The sequence below is a fragment of the Bubalus bubalis genome, chromosome 2 (assembly GCF_019923935.1).
Source record: "Bubalus bubalis isolate 160015118507 breed Murrah chromosome 2, NDDB_SH_1, whole genome shotgun sequence".
NCBI classification, from domain to species: domain Eukaryota; kingdom Metazoa; phylum Chordata; class Mammalia; order Artiodactyla; family Bovidae; genus Bubalus; species Bubalus bubalis.
Window position 1 is genome coordinate 88,766,276 of NC_059158.1, and position 20,329 is coordinate 88,786,604.

At 38.0% G+C, this 20,329-nt stretch overlaps 1 protein-coding gene across 1 annotated transcript in view; it reads left to right on the forward strand.

Moving 5' to 3' along the window:
• BAZ2B (bromodomain adjacent to zinc finger domain 2B) overlaps nt 1–20,329 on the forward strand; it is a 416,357-nt gene that overhangs the window by 42,100 nt on the left and 353,928 nt on the right. The gene's annotated exons all lie outside the window — the stretch shown is intronic.

Sequence of the window (20,329 nt, forward strand, 5' to 3'; positions counted from 1 at the left end):
GTCTTTTGCCATGTCTTTGCTTTGGGCCTATGTGTATCTTTAAAGCTGAAGTGAGTCTCTTATGGGCAGCATGCAGTTGGGTCTTTTTTATTCATCCAGCCATTCAATGCCTTTTGATGGGAGAATTCAATCTAATTACATTTAGAGTAATTATTAATAGGAGAGGACTTAGTAATGCTGTCTTCTCATTTTCTGGCTATTTTATAGCACCACTATTACTTTATTCTTTGTTACTGCCTACCTTTGTGGATTAATGATTTCCTGTAGTGATTTACTTTAATTCCCTTCCCTTTATCTTTTTCTGTATCAACTGTAGGTTTTTGCTTTGCGGTTACCATGAGGGTCACATAAAATATCTTTACAACCGTCTATTTTATAATGATGGCAATTGAACACACTGAAAAACTCTATCCTTTTATCCCCCTCCTTTTATGTTTTTGATGTCACCATTCATATCTTTTTACATTGTATTTCCCTTAACAAATTCTAGAAGCAATAGTTGCGTTTAATACTTTTGTCATTTAACCTTTATGTAAATTAGTTGACATATCACGTAATACATTATTTGGATATTCTGAATCTAGGTTTAGAGAGTTTTATTAAACAGAAAAGGTTGTTTTCTATTGAAAATTTGAGATGACCCCATGAACTTGGATGTCCAGATATTTCCCCAGATTTAGGACATTTTCATCCATTTTAAAAAATATATTTGTTTTAATTAGAGGCTAATTACAATATTGTGGTGGGTTTTGCCATACATTGACATGAGTCATCCATTATTTTTAAAAATTAGCTTTCTACTCCTTTCTCCCTCTCTTTCTCTTCTAGGACTGCAGTGATGTATATATCATTTCCTTGATGGTATCCCATACATACCATAGAGTTTTTCTTCATTTGTTTTTTTAATTTGCTCCTATGAGTGGGTAATTTCAGTTCATCTGTCTTCTAGATGTTTCTTCTGCTTGTTTAAGTTTACTGTTGATACTCTCCACTGAAGTCTTCAGTGTAGTCATTGTATTCTTCAACTCCAGAATTTTTTCTGCTTCTTTTTATGTTTTCTATATCCTTGTTGAAGATATTTTTTACTTGTCTGTTGTTTTCCTGATATCATGAAATTGTTTTTGTATGTTGTCTTGTAGCTCTCTAAGCATCTGTAGAAAAATTATTTTGAATATTTTGTTTGGCAATTCCTGCATCTCCATTTATTGGGGCTTCTCTGATGGCTTAGTGGTAAAGAATCCACCTGCCGATGCAGAGGCTGTGAATTCAATCCCAGAGTCACAAAGATCCCTTTGAAGAGGAGATGGCAACCCACTCCAGTATTCTTGCATGAGAAACTCCTTGGGCAAAGGAGCCTGATGGGCTATGGTCCATGGAGGTGCAAAAGAGTCAGATGTGACTTAGCAGCTAAACAACAACAACAAAATTGAAGATTTACTATATTCCTTTGGCAGAGATGTGTTTCCTTGATTCTTCATAATTCCTGTAGCCTTTCATAGGTATCGAAGTGTTTGAAGAAGCAGTCACCTCTTAAGACTTTAGGGACTAACTTCAGTAAGGGAAGTCTTTGACCTGAGGGATGCAGTAGATTGAGTTGTGACCCTGGTTCTAGTGGTGTGGAGTATCAAGTGTTGGTACCAGGTACAGCAAGGGCATGGTGTCCTTTTGACTCAGGGTGTTGGAATTCAGAGCATCAGTAACTCTGTGGGCCTTGGTGGGCACTGTAGATGATTTACAGTGGCATCAAGGGCTATTAGTCTTAGCAATTCTTTCAGGTCCAGCAACTAGGGACTAGGGCAAGCAGAGGTGGGAGCTAGAGTCAGTAGTGTGCTTACACTTGGCTATGGGGGTTAGCTGCAAGTGCCTATACAGTGGCAGGGGACAGTTGCAGACATTTTAATGTAGAGACCAAGGCAGGCAGCAAGGGTCCAGGTCCAGTAAGGTATGGCCTTATTGGCAGCTATGGTGGCCCTGACTGTTGGCATGCTCTCCTGTGACTGCCACTCTTATACCAGGTGTGCAAATTGCAATGGATGCCAATGATGGGGGTCAGGCTGGGAGCATTCAGGTGCACAGCTGAAGGCACTCACTACACGTGAGCACTGTGGTGCCAGCTAGTGACAGCAGACGGCCTGATCTGGCCCCACAGCAGTTGTAGGGCCCTGGCTCTCTGTGTGCTCTTCTGTGAGTGCTCTCCTTGGTCATGTGCACTGTAGTGGAGGCTTATGACGGGTGTCAAACCTGTGGCGTGCATGAGCACACAGATGGAGGGTTTAGCCCTGAGCATGGCACTGGGGATCTAGGCTTATGTCTTATACTTGTGTAGCTGTAGAAGCCCCAGCCAGCTGCAGATGTGACTACCAGACTCTGGCAGGGACTGGAAGGGACTCAGGTGGCTAGTGACAACACTTGTGCAGCTGCATTGAGCTGTTTTTAACACATGCTGATTCCTGTGAGGCAAAATCTGGCGAAATCTGCCAGGGGTCTTCAGAAGCTATGCTGGCTATTGACTTTGTCAGTAGTGAAATTTGCTTAATTTGACTACAGGGCAGATCCTATGAATCTAGATCACTCCTGCTGCTTGTCTGTTAGTAACTGCTTCTGCTTTTCTTCCTAATACCCAGCTGTCTCTATACGTCTCAGCTTAGCTGGTCTGGGCCAAGTGAAACCAAAGCAGTACCTTCATGGAGTGCTCCAAGAGTCTGGAAAAGCTGGCTATTCAGCCAGCTCTTCTTTTCCTGGCAAAAAGAACTCATTCTATCTGGAAAGTTCCTTCTTGGTGCTGAATAATACTAGCTTGGGGGATGGGATGATACAGCCAAAATGAAGCTGTCTTCTTTCTCTTCTTGTGTGATTATTTTGTTCCATTGTGTTGCTACAACTTTCTCAGTGACTATAGAGATTTCTCAGAGCTGATTTTGTTTTTTGATAGCTGTTCAATCCTTGATCTTTCTTGTGGGTAGTGGGTGGGAAAGCTGGGTTCTCCTATGTTGCTATATTTTCCCATAACCTCTCCTGAAAATTTTATCTTTTATTTTTGAAATGTAAGAAGGGAGTCCACTTTTACAGTCTAACGTTGATATCTAACAAATAGGAAGTATGCAGGTATAAAAACACAGAATCATTATCAAGTGCCAGACACAGAACTAGGAGAATTAGCTTGATACAATGGAATGACAAATAAGATTTTAACAATTTCTCAACTATAACATTTTCCTCCCCCTCTTCTTCTTTATATCCTCCTCCTTCTCTTCCCATCTCCCCTTCTTTATCTTCTTCCTTTTCCCCCTCTTTTGGAAAAAGGAAATGGACTCCTTTCCTTTATATACTTTAGATTTTGTTTTGCTACTAATAGCTGCCTGGAACTACCCCGTCTGTGTTTCTCTTGCTCTGTTTTGTGAAAAATCATGCATTTGGAAGGTAATAAGCCTAGGATTAAGAGTGCTACAGAACATTATTTTTTCCCTAAAATAATTTTATACAGATTACATTTTGTTGAGAATCATTTCCTCTAAAGCAGGGATGGTAAATTTGTTGCAACTGGAGTCCCAGTTCTGATTATGTAGTAATGGCAACCGAGATCTGAGTACTGAGTATACTGAGACTACATAAAGGCTGTATAGCCAAGTGTGCCTTAATTAATTATTGACCTATGCCATGAGCAGAGGAAGAGGAAATAGTGGACCCATTATTTGCCATTCCCTTCCTAAGTGTTTAAGTAAATTATATATGCCTGTGTTTAAAGAAGGTTAGATTATCCAGTCTTTCTGTTTCATGTTTCCCATGTATAAGTAGAAATAATTGTCCTCTTAATGTTACCTGAATACTGAAGTAATTAAAACATTGAAAGTATTTCTTTAAATTCTTATCCTTCTGAAAGTTGTATTTTTGTGTCACAGTTTCTGTATGAATAAGTATCTGACAAATGAAAGACTTCTAATAGTAAATCACTTTCATTTAAAAATTAGAAAAGAATCTGGACACAAATATTTATGGACTCTTTATTCATAATCACCCCAAACTAGAAACAACCCAAAAGTTATTCAATGGCTGAATGTGTAAACAAACTATGGTCCTCCTCTCCCTGCTTATTCTGTACTATGTACCATCCCATATATTATATAGTATACTGTAGAATACCCTTCAACAGTAAAAAAGGAATGAACTGTGGATACATGAAACAGTGTGAATGAATCTCAAAGGCAACATATGGAAATGATGAAGCCATTCTCAAGAATGGCTTCTTAAATTCTGTATGATTCCTTTAATAAACTATTATTGAAAAGACAAACCTCTGTTGATAGAAAAACAGGTCAGTGGTTGCCGGTAACTAGGGATTGTGGGAGGAGGAGGAGGGTTATAGAAATGCACTGTATCTTGACTGTGGTGTTAGTAACATGAATCTATACATGTGTTAAAATTCATAGAACTATTTACTCTTAAGGAAAATCAATTTAATATAATTTTAGGAAAATTTTAGAAAAGAATGTAGACTAATACTTTGAGTTAGCTTCAGGTTGTAAGTGTGCTATAGTATGAAGTGGAAGGAAAATTCTGAGGATACAAAAATCTAAGAAATTTTATTTCCAAACTCCCCCAAACTACCCACCAGTGTATAATTGGCAATTAGGGTTATTATTACTTAGTATCTTATGAACTTGATTTGTGTTTGGTATGTACTTAATGGAAAGGTTATAAAACATCTACATTATTGATACAACTCTATCTGGTTGAATAAGCTTGAGCAAGTCATTTAATTGCTCAGGTCATCAGGTTTTTTTTTTCTTTTTCCTATAGAATAAGTTTGGATCCTGTGCTTTTTACACTGCAATACTTCTAATAAGAACTTTACTCCAGAATATGTGTTTGCCTTAATATATAGCATTAAGTAAAATAGAGGCTCTAGGAGATTCTTCATATTTTTTTTTTTTCTGATAGCTTCACATAGTTCCTGACATCACATTATATCCTCTAGTTGAAATAACATAAGACTAGATAATCTGTCTCTCTCCTAGCTGTAAATTTTTGGTTTATTTTAGTTTTTTCCAGATACATTTTTGAGTTCTCATTTTGTAAGTATTCAATTTTTAAATACTATGCAGAACAGAAATTTAAAACCACTAGGTGGGGATGTAAACAATATACTGTTTGTTGTTTGTCTTCTGCTCAGAAGTAACTGGATGAAGTCCTAAGCATAAGTCCCTGAAAACAGTTGAGAAAACAAAGAACAAAGCCATACAAATGCTTGTTTTTATCTTTCTAAATGTCAGTAATACAGATTTTGGAGAAATTAACCTTCTGAATTAAGAACAAAGTCGTCTGTGCTCAAGTAGTAATTGTGAAATCATAATTTCTTTGAATGACTCTCCATGGTTACAATATGTGATATTCATTGTTTTATGACTTTGTTTTGTCCTGTTACATGTTTAATGATAGGTATAAAATTAGAAATAAAGTGTAATAATTACAACTACTTGTGAGTTATTCCATCCTCTTTTTGATTTAAAAAAGAGTGATCATTTGTCTCTTTAAATATACATCTAAAATTATGTTAATTTCATGACATCAGTAATCTTTGGTTTTCTACACAACTATACAAACATTACTCGGAGAAGGCAGTGGCACCCCACTCCAGTACTCTTGCCTGGAAAAATCCCATGGACAGAGGAGCCTGGTGGGCTGCAGTCCATGGGGTCGCTGAGAGTTGGGCACAACTGAGCGACTTCACTTTCACTTTCCACTTTCCTGCATTGGAGAAGGAAATGGCAACCCACTCCAGTGTTCTTGCCTGGAGAATCCCAGGGACGAGGGAGCCTGGTGGGCTGCCGTCTGTGGGGTCGCACAGAGTCAGACACGACTGAAGCTACTTAGCAGCAGCAGCAGCTCCTTCATTGTATGCAGATTCTTTACTGACCTAGCCAGTAAGGAAGCTTTTGGTATCTATTGTTGTTGTTGTTTAATCGATAAGTTGTCTTTGCAACCCCTTGTACTTGTAGCCTTCCAGGCTCCTCTATCCATGGGATTTCCCAGGCAAGAATATTGGAGTGGGTTGCTATTTCCTTCTCCAAGGGATCTTCCTGACCCAGGGATCAGACCCAGGTCTCCTGCATTGCAGGCAGACTCTTTACCATCTGAGATATAGGGAAGTATCTATACATCATCACTGTTGAAGATTCCCTTTAAACACAATATAGGACTTCTATCCAATAGGGCTAATACCTTTTTTCTTTGATGCGTCTGTCTTAAGTTTTTAGTTGTTCATTTAAGTTTTTAGGTTTTGGCACATTCATAATAGTTAAATGATATATCCAACAAGGAAAACTATGCCAGCTTCTGGAATAATTGGGATGAATCATAGATTATTACATCTCTGTGAAATTCTCAGTTAGCCCAGAAATGGAGGTCTGAGACTATGATATATTTAACATTTACATCTTAGATGAGTAAATGTAACAATTTTTATGGGAATACCCCTTATTGTAAGTGATTGTCCACTTTTTAAGGCTGTGATTAAAATATATATAACATAAAATTTACCATGCTAACCATTTAAAAAAATTGTGTTGATAGACATAAATTTTACCATTTTCCTCATGTTTAAGTGTACAGTTTTTGGTATTAAAGATATTCACACTGTTGTGCAACCATCTGCTGTTTCCAAAACATTTTCATCACCACAAACAGAAACTCTGTAACTATTAAGCAATAACTCCCCATTCTTATGCAGCTAATGACAACCTCTAAACTAAACAACCTCTAAACTTTCAGTCTCTGAATTTGCCTTGAATGACTTAATTTTAATATGATTGCATATTTTTAATTTTTCTTCTTGGATGAGTGATAGAGACTACTATTGTCATTTAGAAGAATAAAATATAACACTGAACAGTTCTGTGTTACATATATACAAACACACAAATACCAATAAAACATCACAAAGAAATGAGCCCCTAATATCTGTAAGTTTACTAAACATCTTATTCATTTTTAGGATTTCCTAAGTATTTTCAGGATGAAGAGAGCTTACATTTCTTTTTTTTTTTTTTTAATTTTATTTTATTTTTAAACTTTACATAACTGTATTAGTTTTGCCAAATATCAATTTGTATTATGATGTACTTTATCTTAAAAATCAGGAAATCTGTATACACACATACATACCTACTTATATGTATATACATACATACATATATAATTAAGGTCCCCATTTTAGTCACACCAAGGTGACAAATAAAATAGTATAACATAGAAAAAATAGAGGGATAAGAATTAGAAAGATACAGAATTTTTAAAACATAATTTTACAGGTGTTTCCATTTGTTTAACTGTTTTAGATTGTACACAAGATATATTCGTTTAAAAATATTAGCAAAAGCAGCAAATAAATAGTATAAAAATATTTTTACTGATCTTAAGAAACTGTCTCTCAGAGGAAACTCTCTTAAAGAAAGTACTTGCACCACAAGCCGCACATAGCCACAGGAATTTTTCTGAACAAGAGTCATTAGAGAATTATTAAGACTGGTGTCAACAATTAACTGTTCATGCCTAGAATTTTCTGAAGAGGATATTTATATATGATTCATAATTTAATCAAAGGCTTCAGATTTTGGTGCTGCTAAATGGGAAAATATACAGTAAGTAGATCAACAGGTAAACAGAATCCTTGTAGAACTTTCTGTGCTAAAATTAATATTTGATTCATGTCATGAATGTAGAGTTGAACCATAAAGAAGGCTGAGTGCTGAAGAATTGATGCTTTTGAACTGTGGTGCTGGAGAAGACTTTTGAGAGTCTCTTGGACAGCAAGGAGATCAAACCATTCAATCCTAAAGGAAATCAGAAATTTTACCTGAGAATTTCACAGATAGGTAATAATCTATGATTCATCCCAATTATGCCAGAAGTTGGCATAGTTTTCCTTGTTGGATACATCATTTAACTATCATGAATATGCCCTGATATTCACTGGAAGGACTGATGCTAAAGGTGAAACTCCAATACTTTGGCCACCTGATGCAAAGAGCTGACTTCTGGACAAGACCCTAATGTTGGAAAGACTGAGGGCAGAAGAAGGGAGCTACAGAGGATGAGATAGTTGGATGGCATCATTGATTCAATGACCATGAGTTTGAGCAAACTACGAGAGATAGTGAAGGACAGGGAAGCCTGGCATGCTGTAGTCCATGGGGTTGCAAAGAGTGGGACATGACTCAGCAACTAAACACCTATATAAATAATGTATGTAGAGGGCTTCCCCTGTGGCTCAGCAGTAAAGAATCCACCTGCAATGCAGGAGATGCAGGAGACATTTGTTGGATCCCTGGGTTGGGAAAATTCCCTGGAGGAGGGCATGGAAACCCACTCAAATACTCTTGCCTGGAGAATCCCATGGACAGAGGAGCCTGGCAGGCTACAGTCCATAAGGTCATGAAGAGTCGGACACCACTGAAGTGACTGAGCACAAATGCACACATGTGTATAGCTGAATTACTTTGCTGTAACCTGAAATCAACACAGTATTGTAAATCAACTATATTTCAACAACAACAAAAAAATTGTAAAGACTGTAAAACACAATACAGCTACTATAATGAAACAATGTTTCCAACTTGCTAATATAATAGAAAATCCGTAATCAGACCTAGTCTGTTAAAATAGCTTCTAAAATCAATGGGGAAAAGAAGGACTTTTAAACAAGTATTGTTGGTATAAACTAGATATACATAACATATATAGGAAAAGCTAGAGGTGAAATATTTCTCAACCATATACCAGAATAAATCCAAAATTGAACTGTGAAAAATTGAAGTACAAAGAAAAGTCATACAGGTAGTAGAAGAAAGCATGAATTCATTTACCACCTAGGAGTGAGTGAGTCTCTCTAAACATAATAAACTGTTGATGAAGCTGACTATACAAATGTTTTAAATCAATAGCTTATGATAATAAAACAATTGATAAAATTTATTATAGAAAAACAAAAAACAGCATTTTTCAAAAAACAAATTTTTTGGAAACTAAAAAGTTCAACTTTCAAACTTATAGAGGTTTTTCCTTTATACTTCTAGCCTCAATTTGTAACTGTTAACATTTTCCATATTTGCTTTCTCTGTCTTTCTATAACAGACACATTGTTACTATTATTCTTATTATTTTTTTGTTTTGATGGAATATTTAATAGTAGTTGTAGGTATCATGAGCCCATGCCTTTTTAAAATTTTTTTTTCATTTATTTTTTATTGAAGGATAATTGCTTTACAGAATTTTGTTTTCTGTCAAACCTCAACATGAATCAGTCATAGGTATACATATGTCAAACCTCCCTCCCAACTCCCTCCCCATCCCACTCCTCTAGGTTGATGTAGAGCCCCTGTTTGAGTTTTCTGAGCCATAGACCAAATTCCCGTTGGCTATCTATTTTACATATGGTAATGTAAGTTTCCATGTTACTCTTTTCATAAGTCTCAACCTCTCTTCCCCTCTCCCTGTGTCTATGTCTATTCTCTATGTCTCTCTCTCCATTGTTGCCCTGTAAATAAATTCTTCAGTACCATTTTTCTAGATTCCGTATATATGGATTAGAATATGATATTTATCTTTCTCTTTCTGACTTATTTCACTCTGTATAATAGTTTCTAGGTTCATCCACCTCATTAGAACTGATTCACATGTGTTCCCTTTTATGGCTGAGTAATTTTCCATTGTGTATATAAACGACAGCTTCCTTATCCATTCATCTGTCAATGGACATCTAGGTTGCTTTCATGTTCTAGCTATTGTAAATAGTGCTTCAGTGAGTGAACAGTGGGATACATGTGAATGTTTCAATTTTGGTTTCCTCAGGGTATATGCCTAGGAGTGGGATTGCTGGGTACTATGGTGGTTTTATTCCTAGTTTTTTAAGGAATCTCCGTACCATCTTCCATAGTGGCTGTATCAATTTACATTTGCACCAACAGTGCAAGACTGTTCCCTTTTCTCCACACCCTCTCCAGCATTTATTGTTTGTAGACTTTTTGATGATGGCCATTCTGACCGGTGTGAGGTGATATCTCATTATAGTTTTGATTTGCATTTCTCTAATAAGGAGTGACTGGAAAAGGTCAGTTTTCATTCCAATCCCAAAGAAAGGCAATGCCAAAGAATGCTCAAACTACCGCACAATTGCACTCATCTCACACGCTAGTAAAGTAATGCTCAAAATTCTCCAAGCCAGGCTTCAGCAATATGTGAACCGTGAACTTCCTGATGTTCAAGCTGGTTTTAGAAAAGGCAGAGGAACCAGAGATCAAATTGCCAACATCCGCTGGATCATGGGAAAAGCAAGAGAGTTCCAGAAAAACATCTACTTCTGCTTTATTGACTATGCCAAAGCCTTTGACTGTGTGGATCACAATAAACTGTGGAAAATTCTGAAAGAGATAGGAATACCAGACCACCTGATCTGTCTCTTTAGAAATTTGTATGCAGGTCAGAAAGCAACAGTTAGAACTGGACATGGAACAACAGACTGGTTCCAAATAGGAAAAGGAGTACGTCAAGGCTGTATATTGTCACCCTGCTTATTCAACTTATATGCAGAGTACATCATGAGAAACGCTGGACTGGAAGAAACACAAGCTGGAATCAAGACTGCTGGGAGAAATATCAATAACCTCAGATATGCAGATGACACCACCCTTATGGCAGAAAGTGAAGAGGAACTAAAAAACCTCTTGATGAAAGTGAAAGTAGAGAGTGAAAAGTTGGCTTAAAGCTCAACATTCAGAAAACGAAGATCATGGCATCTGGTCCCATCACTTCATGGGAAATAGATGGGGAAACAGTGGAAACATTTTCAGACTTTATTTTTGTGGGCTCCAAAATCACTGCAGATGGTGACTGCAGCCATGAAATTAGGGAACCCTCTTTGTTGGTGGGAATGCAAACTAGTACAGCCACTATGGAGAACAGTGTGGAAATTCCTTAAAAAACTGGAAATACAACTGCCTTATGATCCAGCAATCCCACTGCTGGGCATACACACTGACGAAACCAGAAGGCAAAGAGACACGTGTACCCCAATGTTCATTGCAGCACTGTTTATAATAGCCAGGACATGGAAGCAACCTAGATGCCCATCAGCAGATGAATGGATAAGAAAGCTGTGGTACATATACACAATGGAGTATTACTCAGCCATTAAAAAGAATACATTTGAATCAGTTCTAATGAGGTGGATGAACCTAGAACCTATTATACAGAGTGAAATAAGCCAGAAAGATAATCACCAATACAGTATACTAACGCATATATATGGAATTTAGAAAGATGGTAACAATAACCCTGTGTACGAGACAGCAAAAGAGACACTGATGTATAGATCAGTCTTATGGACTCTGTGGGAGAGGGAGAGGGTGGGGAGATTTGGGAGAATAGCATTGAAACATGTATAATGTCATGTATGAAACAAGTCGCCAGTCCAGGTTCGATGCACGATACTGGATGCTTGGGGCTGGTGCACTGGGATGACCCAGAGGGAGGGTATGGGGAGGGAGGAGGGAGGAGGGTTCAGGATGGGGAGCATGGGTATACCTGTGGCGGATTCATTTCAATGTTTGGCAAAACTAATACAATATTGTAAAGTTTAAAAATAAAATAAAATTTAAAATAAATAAATAAAAGATGCTTACTTCTTGGAAGGAAAGTTATGACCAACCTAGATAGCATATTCAAAAGCAGAGACATTACTTTGCCAACAAAAGTCCGTCTAAAGGCTATGGTTTTTCCTATGGTCATGTATGGATGTGAGAGTTGGACTGTGAAGAAGGCTGAGCACCAAAGAATTGATGCTTTTGAACTGTGGTGTTGGAGAATACTCTTGAGAGTCCCTTGGACTGCAAGGAGATCCAACCAATCCATTCTGAAGGAGATCAGCCCTGGGATTTCTTTGGAAGGAATGATGCTAAAGCTGAAACTCCAGTACTTTGGCCACCTCATGTGAAGAGTTGACTCATTGGAAAAGACTGATGCTGGGAGGGATTGGGGGCAGGAGGAGAAGGGGACGACAGAGGATGAGATGGCTGGATGGCATCACTGACTTGATATACGTGAGTCTGAGTGAACTCCGGGAGTTGGTGATGGACAGGGAGGCCTGGCATGCTGCAATTCATGGGGTCGCAAAGAGTTGGACACGACTGAGCAACTGAACTGAACTGAATAATGAGTGATGTTGAGCATCTTTTCATGTTTGTTAGCCATCTGTATGTTTTTGGAGAAATGTCTGTTTAAGTCTTTTTTTTTTTTAATTTTATTTTATTTTTAAACTTTACAAAATTGTATTAGTTTTGCCAAATATCAAAATGGATCCGCCACAGGTATACATGTGTTCCCCATCCTGAACCCTCCTCCCTCCTCCCTCCCCATACCATCCCTCTGGGTCATCCCAGTGCACCAGCCCCAAGCATCCAGTATCGTGCATCGAACCTGGGCTGGCAACTCCTTTCATACATGATATTTTACATGTTTCAATGCCATTCTCCCAAATCTTCCCACCCTCTCCCTCTCCCACAGAGTCCATAAGACTGTTCTATACTTTTTGATTGGGTTGTTTGTTTTTCTGGCCTTGAGTTGTATGAGCTGCTTGTATATTTTGGAAATTAATCCTTTGTCAGTTGTTTCATTTGCTATTATTTTCTCCTATTCTGAGGCTTGTCTTTTTACCTTATAGTTTCCTTTGCTGTGTAAAAGCTTTTAAGTTTAATCAGGTCCCACTTGTTTACTTTTGTTTTTATTTATGTTAGGCTAGGAGGTGGTTCATAGAGGATCTTGCTTTGATTTATGTCATTGAGTGTCCTGCCTTTGTTTTCCTCTAAGAGTTTTATAGTTTCTGGTCTTATATTTAGGTCTTTAATCCATTTTGAGTTTATCTTTTTGCATGGTGTTAGGAAGTGCTCTTATTTCATTCTTTTACATGTAGCTGTCCAGTTTTCCCAGCACTATTTATCAAAGAGGCTGCCTTTGCCCCACTGTATATTCTTGCCTCCTTTGCCAAACATAAGGTACCCATAGGGCATGGGTTTATTTCTGGGCTTTCTGTCTTGTTCCATTGGTCTATATTTCTGTTTTTGTGCCAGTACCATACTGTCTTGATGACTGTAACTTTGTAGTATAATCTGAAGTCAGAAAGGTTGATTCCTCCAGCTCCATTCTTCTTTCTCAAGGCTGCTGTGGCTATTCAGGGTCTTTTGTGTTTCCATATGAATTGTGAAATTTTTTGTTCTAGTTCTGTGAAAATGCCATTGGTAATTTGATAGGGAATGCATTGAATCTGTAGATTGCATTTGGTAGTATAGTCATTTTCACATATTGATTCTTCCTACCCAGGAACATGGAATATCTCTCCATCTGTTTATTTCATATTTGATTTCTCTCATCAGTGTCTTATAATTTTCTTTGTACAGTTCTTTTGTGTCTTTAGGTAAGCTTATTCCTAGATATTTAATTCTTTTTGTTGCAATGGTGAATGGGATTGATTCCTTAATTTCTCTTTCTGATTTTTCATTGTTAGTATATAGAAATGCAAGTGATTTCTGTGTATTGATTTTGTATCCTGCAACTTTGCTAAATTCACTGTTCAGCTCTAGTAATTTTCTGATACTACCTTTAGTGTTTTCTATGTACAGTATCATGTCATCTGCAAACAGTGAGAGCTTTACTTCTTTTGCGATCTGGATTCCTTTTATTTCTTTTTCTTCTCGGACTGCTATAGCTAGGACTTCCAGAACTATATTGAATCATAGTGGCGAAAGTGGACACCCTTGTCTTGTTCCTGATCTTAGGGAGAATGCTTTCAGTTTTTCACCATTGAGAGTAATGTTTGCTGTAGGCTTATCATATATGGCCTTTACGATGTAGAGGTAGGTTCCTTCGATGCCCATTTTTTAAAGAGTTTTAATCATAAATGGGTGCTGAATTTTGTCAAAGGCTTTGTCTGCATCTATTGAGATTATCATATGGTTTTATCTTTCAATTTGTTAATATGGTGTATCACACTGATTGATTGGCATATATTGAAGAATCCTTGCATCCCTGGAATAAACCCAACTTCATCATGGTGTATGAGCTTTTTGATGTGTTGCTTAATTCTGTTTGCTAAAATTTTGGTGAGGATTTTTGCATCTATGTTCAGTGACATTGGCCTATAGTTTTCTTTTTTTTGTGTTGTCTTTGTCTGGTTTTGGTATCAGGGTGATGGTGGCCTCGTAGAATGAGTTTGAAAGTGCTCCTTGCTCTGCAGTTTTTTGAAAGAGTTTTAGAAGGATAGGCATTAGCTCTTCTCTAAATATTTGATAGAATTCTGCTGTGAAGCCATCTGGTCCTGGGCTTTCGTTTTTTTGGAGATTTTTGATCAGAGCTTCAATTTCAGTGCTTGTGATGGGTTGTTCATAATTTCTATTTCTTACTGGTTCAGTCTTGGAAGATTTAACTTTTCTAAGAGAATCTGTCCATTTCTTGCAGGTTATCCATTTTATTGCCATATAGTTGTTCATAATAGTCTCTTATAATTCCTTTGTATTTCTGCATTGTCTGTTGTAACCTCTCCTTTTTCATTTCTAATTTTGTTGATTAGATTCTCTTTTTTCTTGATTAGATCAGATCAGATCAGTCACTGAGTAGTGTCCAACTCTTTGCGACCCCATGAATCACAGCACGCCAGGCCTCCCTGTCCATCACCAACTCCCGGAGTTCACTCAGACTCATGTCCATCGAGTCAGTGATGCCATCCAGCCATCTCATCCTCTGTCATCCCCTTCTCCTCCTGCCCCCAATCCCTCCCAGCATCAGTCTTTTCCAATGAGTCAACTCTTCGCATGAGGTGGCCAAAGTACTGGAGTTTCAGCTTTAGCATCATTCCTTCCAAAGAAATCCCAGGGCTGATCTCCTTTAGAATGAACTGGTTGGATCTCCTTGCAGTCCAGGGGACTCTCAAGAGTATTCTCCAACTCCACAGTTCAAAAGCATCAATTCTTCGGTGCTCAGCCTTCTTCACAGTCCAACTCTCACATCCATACATGACCACAGGAAAAACCATAGCCTTGACTAGATGAACTTTTGTTGGCAAAGTAATGTCTCTGCTTTTGAACATGCTCTCTAGGTTGGTCATAACTTTCCTTCCAAGGAGTAAGCGTCTTTTAATTTCATGGCTGCAGTCACCATCTGCAGTGATTTTGGAGCCCCCAAAAATAAAGTCTGCCACTGTTTCCACTGCTTCCCCATCTATTTCCCATGAAGTGATGGGACCGGATGCCATGATCTTCATTTTCTGAATGTTGAGCTTTAAGCCAACTTTTTCACTCTCCACTTTCACTTTCATCAAGAGGCTTTTTAGTTCCTCTTCACTTTCTGCCATAAGGGTGGTGTCATCTGCATATCGCAGGTTATTGAGATTTCTCCCTGCAATCTTGATTCCAGCTTGTGTTTCTTCCAGTCCAGTGTTTCTCATGATGTACTCTGCATATAAGTTAAATAAGCAGGGTGACAATATACAGCCTTGACGTACTCCTTTTCCTATTTGGAACCAGTGTGTTGTTCCATGTCCAGTTCTAACTGTTGCTTCCTGACCTGCATACAAATTTCTCAAGAGACAGATCAGGTGGTCTGGTATTCCCATCTCTTTCAGAATTTTCCACAGTTTATTGTGATCCACACAGTCAAAGGCTTTGGCATAGTCAATAAAGCAGAAATAGATGTTTTTCTGGAACTCTCTTGCTTTTTTGATGATCCAATGGATGTTGGCAATTTGATCTCTGGTTCCTCTGCCTTTTCTAAAACCAGCTTGAACATCAGGAAGTTCACGGTTCACATATTGCTGAAGCCTGGCTTGGAGAATTTTGAGCATTACTTTACTAGCGTGTGAGATGAGTGCAATTGTGTAGTAGTTTGAGCATTCTTTGGCATTACCTTTCTTTGAGATTGGAATGAAAACTGACCTTTTCCAGTCCTGTGGCCACTGCTGAGTTTTCCAAATTTGCTGGCATATTGAGTGTAGTACTTTCACAGCATCATCTTTCAGGATTTGGAATAGCTCAACTGGAATTCCATCACCTCCACTAGCTTTGTTCATAGTGATGCTTTCTAAGGCCCACTTGACTTCACATTCCAGGATGTCTGGCTCTAGGTGAGTGATCACACCATCGTGATTATCTGGGTCGTGAAGATCTTTTTTTGTACAGTTCTTGTGTGTATTCTTGCCATCTCTTCTTAATATCATCTGCTTCTGTTAGGTCCATACCATTTCTGTCCTTTATCGAGCCTTTATCTTTGCACAAAGGTTCTGGCTAAAGGTTTGTCAGTTTTTTTATCTTCTTAAAGAACCAGCTTTTAGTTGTATTAATCTTTACCATTGTTTTTTCATTTCATTTATTTCTGCTCAGACCTTTATGATTTCTTTCTTTCTCCTAATTTTGGAGTTTTTTTGTTCATCATTTTTCAGTTGTTTTAGTTGTAAAGTTATGTTGTCTATTCGATGCTTTTCTTGTTTCTTGAGGTAGGATTGTATTGCTGTAAACTTCCCTCTTAGCTTTTGCTGCATCCCATAGGTTTTGAGTTGTGTTTTCATTGACCTTTGTTTCTAGACATTTTTTGATTTCCCTTTTGATTTCTTCAGTAACCTGTTAGTTATTTAGAAATGCGTTGTTTAATCTCCATGTGTTCTTGTTTCTTACAGTTTTTTTCTTATAACTGATACCTAGTATCATAGCATAGTGGTCAGAGAAGATGCTTGATACGTTTTCAGTTTTCTTAAATTTACTGAGGTTTGATTTGTGACCCAAGATGTGGTCTCTCCTGGAGAATGTTCCATGTGCACTTGAGAAGAAGGCGTATTCTGCATTTGGATGGAATATCCTGAAGATGTCAATGAGTTCCATCTCATTTAATGTACCATTTAAGACTTGTGTTTCCTCGCATATATATGGAATTTAAAAAGATGATAACGATGACCCTATATGCGAGACAGCAAAAGAGACACAGATGTAAAGAACAGACTTTTGGACTCTGTGGGAGAAGGCGAGGGTGGGATGATTTGAGAGAATAGCACTGCAACATGTATATTATCATATGTGAACTAGATTGCCATTCCAGGTTCGATGCATGAGGCAGGGTGCTCAGGGCTGGTGCACTGGGATTACCCTGAGGGATGGGATGGGGCGGGAGGTGGGAAGGAGGGTGAGGATGGGGAACACATGTATACCCATGGCTGATTCATGTGACTGTATGGCAAAAACAACCACAATATTGTAATTAGCCTCCAATTAAAATAAATTTAAAAGAAGAAAAAAAAATCCTTAAAAGCAAAACAAACAACAACAAAAAAGACTTGTGTTTCCTCATTAACTTTCTGTTTTGATGATCTGTTCATTGCTGTGAATGAGGTGTTTAAAGTCTCCTACTATTATTGTGTTATTGTCAATTTCTCCTTTTATGTCTGTTAGTGTTTCTCTTATGTATTGAGCTGCTCCTATGTGGGGTGCATGCTGCTGCTGCTGCTGCTGCTAAGTCACTTCAGTCATGTCTGACTCTGTACGACCCCATAGACGGCAGCCCATGAGGCTCCCCCGTTCCTGGGATTCTCCAGGCAAGAACACTGGAGTGGGTTACCATTTCCTTCTCCAATGCATGAAAGTGAAAAGTGAAAGTGAAGTCGCTCAGTTGTGTCTGACTCTTAGCAACCCCATGGACTACAGCCCACCAAGCCCTCTGTCCATGGGATTTTCCAGGCAAGAGTACTGGAGTGGGGTGCCGTTGCCTTTATTTACAATTGTTATGTCTTCCTCTTGGATTGATCCCTTGATCGTTATGTAGTGTCCTTCCGTATCTCTTGTAATCTTCTTAATTTTAAGGTCTATCTTATCTGATATGAGGAGTGCTGCTCCAGCTTTCTTTTGCTTCCCATTTGCATGGAATATATTTTTTCATCCTCTCACTTTCAGTCTTTGTGTGTCTTGAGGTCTGAAGTGGATTTCTTGTAGACAGCATATATATGGGTCTTGTTTTTGTATCCCTTCAGCCAGTCTGTGTCTTTTAGTTGCAGTGTTTAATCTATTTACATTTAAAGTAATTATTGATATATATGTTCCTATTGCCATTTTCTTGGTTGTTTGGGGTTGATTTTGTAGTTCTTTTTTCTTCTCTTGTATTTCTTGACTATATAAGTCCCTTTAACATTTGTTGTAGAGCTGGTTTGGTAGTACTGAATTCTCTTAACTTTTGCTTTTCTGAAAAACTTTTTATTTCTCCATCAATTTTGAAGGAGATCCTTTCCAGGTACAGTAATCTTGGTTATAGATTTTTCCCTTTCAGTACTTTAAATATATCCTGCCATTCCCTTCTGGCCTGCAGTTTCTGCTGAAAGATCAGCTGTTAAGCATATGGGGTTTTCCTTGTATTTTGTTGCTTCTCCCTTGCTGCTTTTAATACTCTTTCTTTGTGTTCAGTCTTTGTTAGTTTAATTAGTTTGTGTTTTGGCATGTTTCTCCTTGGATTTATCCTGTATGGGAGTTTTTGTTCCTCTTGGACTTGATTGACTATTTTCTTTTCCACGTTGGGGAAATTTTCAACTATAATCTCTTCAAAAATTTTCTCATACCCTTTCTTTTTCTCTTCTTCTTCTGAAGTGAAGTCAAAAGTGAAGTCACTCAGTCATATCTAACTCTGCGACCTCATGGACTACAGCTTCTCCGTCCATGGGGTTTTCCAGGCAAGAATACTGGAGTGGGGTGCCGTTTCCTTCTCCAGGGGATCTTCCCCACCCAGGGATCGATCCCAGGTCTCTGGCATTGCAGGCAGATGCTTTACCTTCTGAGCTACCAGAGAAGCCCATATAGAGGTCTTCTTCTGGGACCCCTATAATTTGAATGTTCCTGCATTTGATATTGTCCCAGAGGTCTCTGAAACTATCCTCATTTCTTTTCATTCTTTTTACTTTATTCTGCTCTTCAAAAGTTATTTCCACCATTTTATCTTCCAGCTCACTGATTTGTGCTTCTGCTTCAGGTGTTCTGCTATTGGTTCCTTCTAGAGTATTTTTGTCTCTGTATGTTGATTCTTTAATTCTTCTAGGTCTTTGTTAATTGATTTTTTCATTTTCTCCATTTTTTTTCAAGGATTTTGATCATCTTTGCTATCATTATTCTGAATTTTTTTTTCAGATAGTTTGCCTATTTCCTCTTCATTTATTTGGATTTCTGTGTTTATAGTTTGTTATTTCATTGTGTAGTATTTCTCTGCCTTTTCATTATTTTTTTCTTTAACTTATTGTGTTTGAAGTCTCCTTTTCCCAGGTTTAAAGGAAAGTTGAATTCTTTCCTTGAAGAAGGTTGACTTCTTTCTTCCTTTTGGTTTCTGCCCTCCTAAGGTTGGTCCAGTGGTTTGTGTAAGTTTTGTATAGGGTGAGGTTTGTGCTGAATTTTTGTTTGTTTGTTTGTGTTTCCTTTGATGGGCAAGTCTGAGTGAGGTGATAATCCTGTCTGGTGATGATTGGATTTGTATTTTTGTTTTGTTTGTTGTTTAGATGAGGCATCCTGCACAGTGTGCTACTGGTGGTTTGGTGATGCTGAGTCTTGTATTGAAGAGGTTTCAGTTGTGTGAATGCTCAGTATTTGATACACCCTAGGGTTAGTTCTCTAGTAGTCTATGGTCTGGAAGTCAGTGCTCCCACTCCAAAGGCTCAGGGCTTGATCTTTTCTGTTTTCCAGTCTGTCTTGGACTCAGCCAGTGAGGCATGGAAGGTTTTCCAGTGAACAAATTAAAGACAAACACTTTCTCCTCAGGGTCAAGGGCCCCTGTCTTCTCTCCCTGTAAATTCCTGGAGAAATGGAATGAAGTTCAGCTCACGAAAGACAAGAATGAACAAGCAGCATGCATGTCAGTCCATCACTGGATGTCTTCAGGGAGACAAGTGATGCCAGAGAACACTTAGAACTGTCTTGATCTCTGGCTCATTACAAAAGATTAAACTCAGTAACAGCCACATGGGAGAGGTGCAGAGGGCAAGGTTCGAGAGGAGAGGGCTCTTTCCAGGCTGCCATTCTCCCCAAACCTCCACATGGTCACCCAATCCCATACCTTTATTCAATGTGTATCTGATATTAAAAAAAAAAGGATATTCTGTTATATTACTATAGTATAATTTTAAAAATCAGGAAATTCGCCATTGATGCAATACTACTATCTAATAATACGTAGTTTTTAAAAAAAATTTTGTTACTTTTGTCTCAGTTGTTCTTTATAACAATCATTTTTCACATGAATAGTCATATTCTGTAAAATGTCATGTCGTATTAGT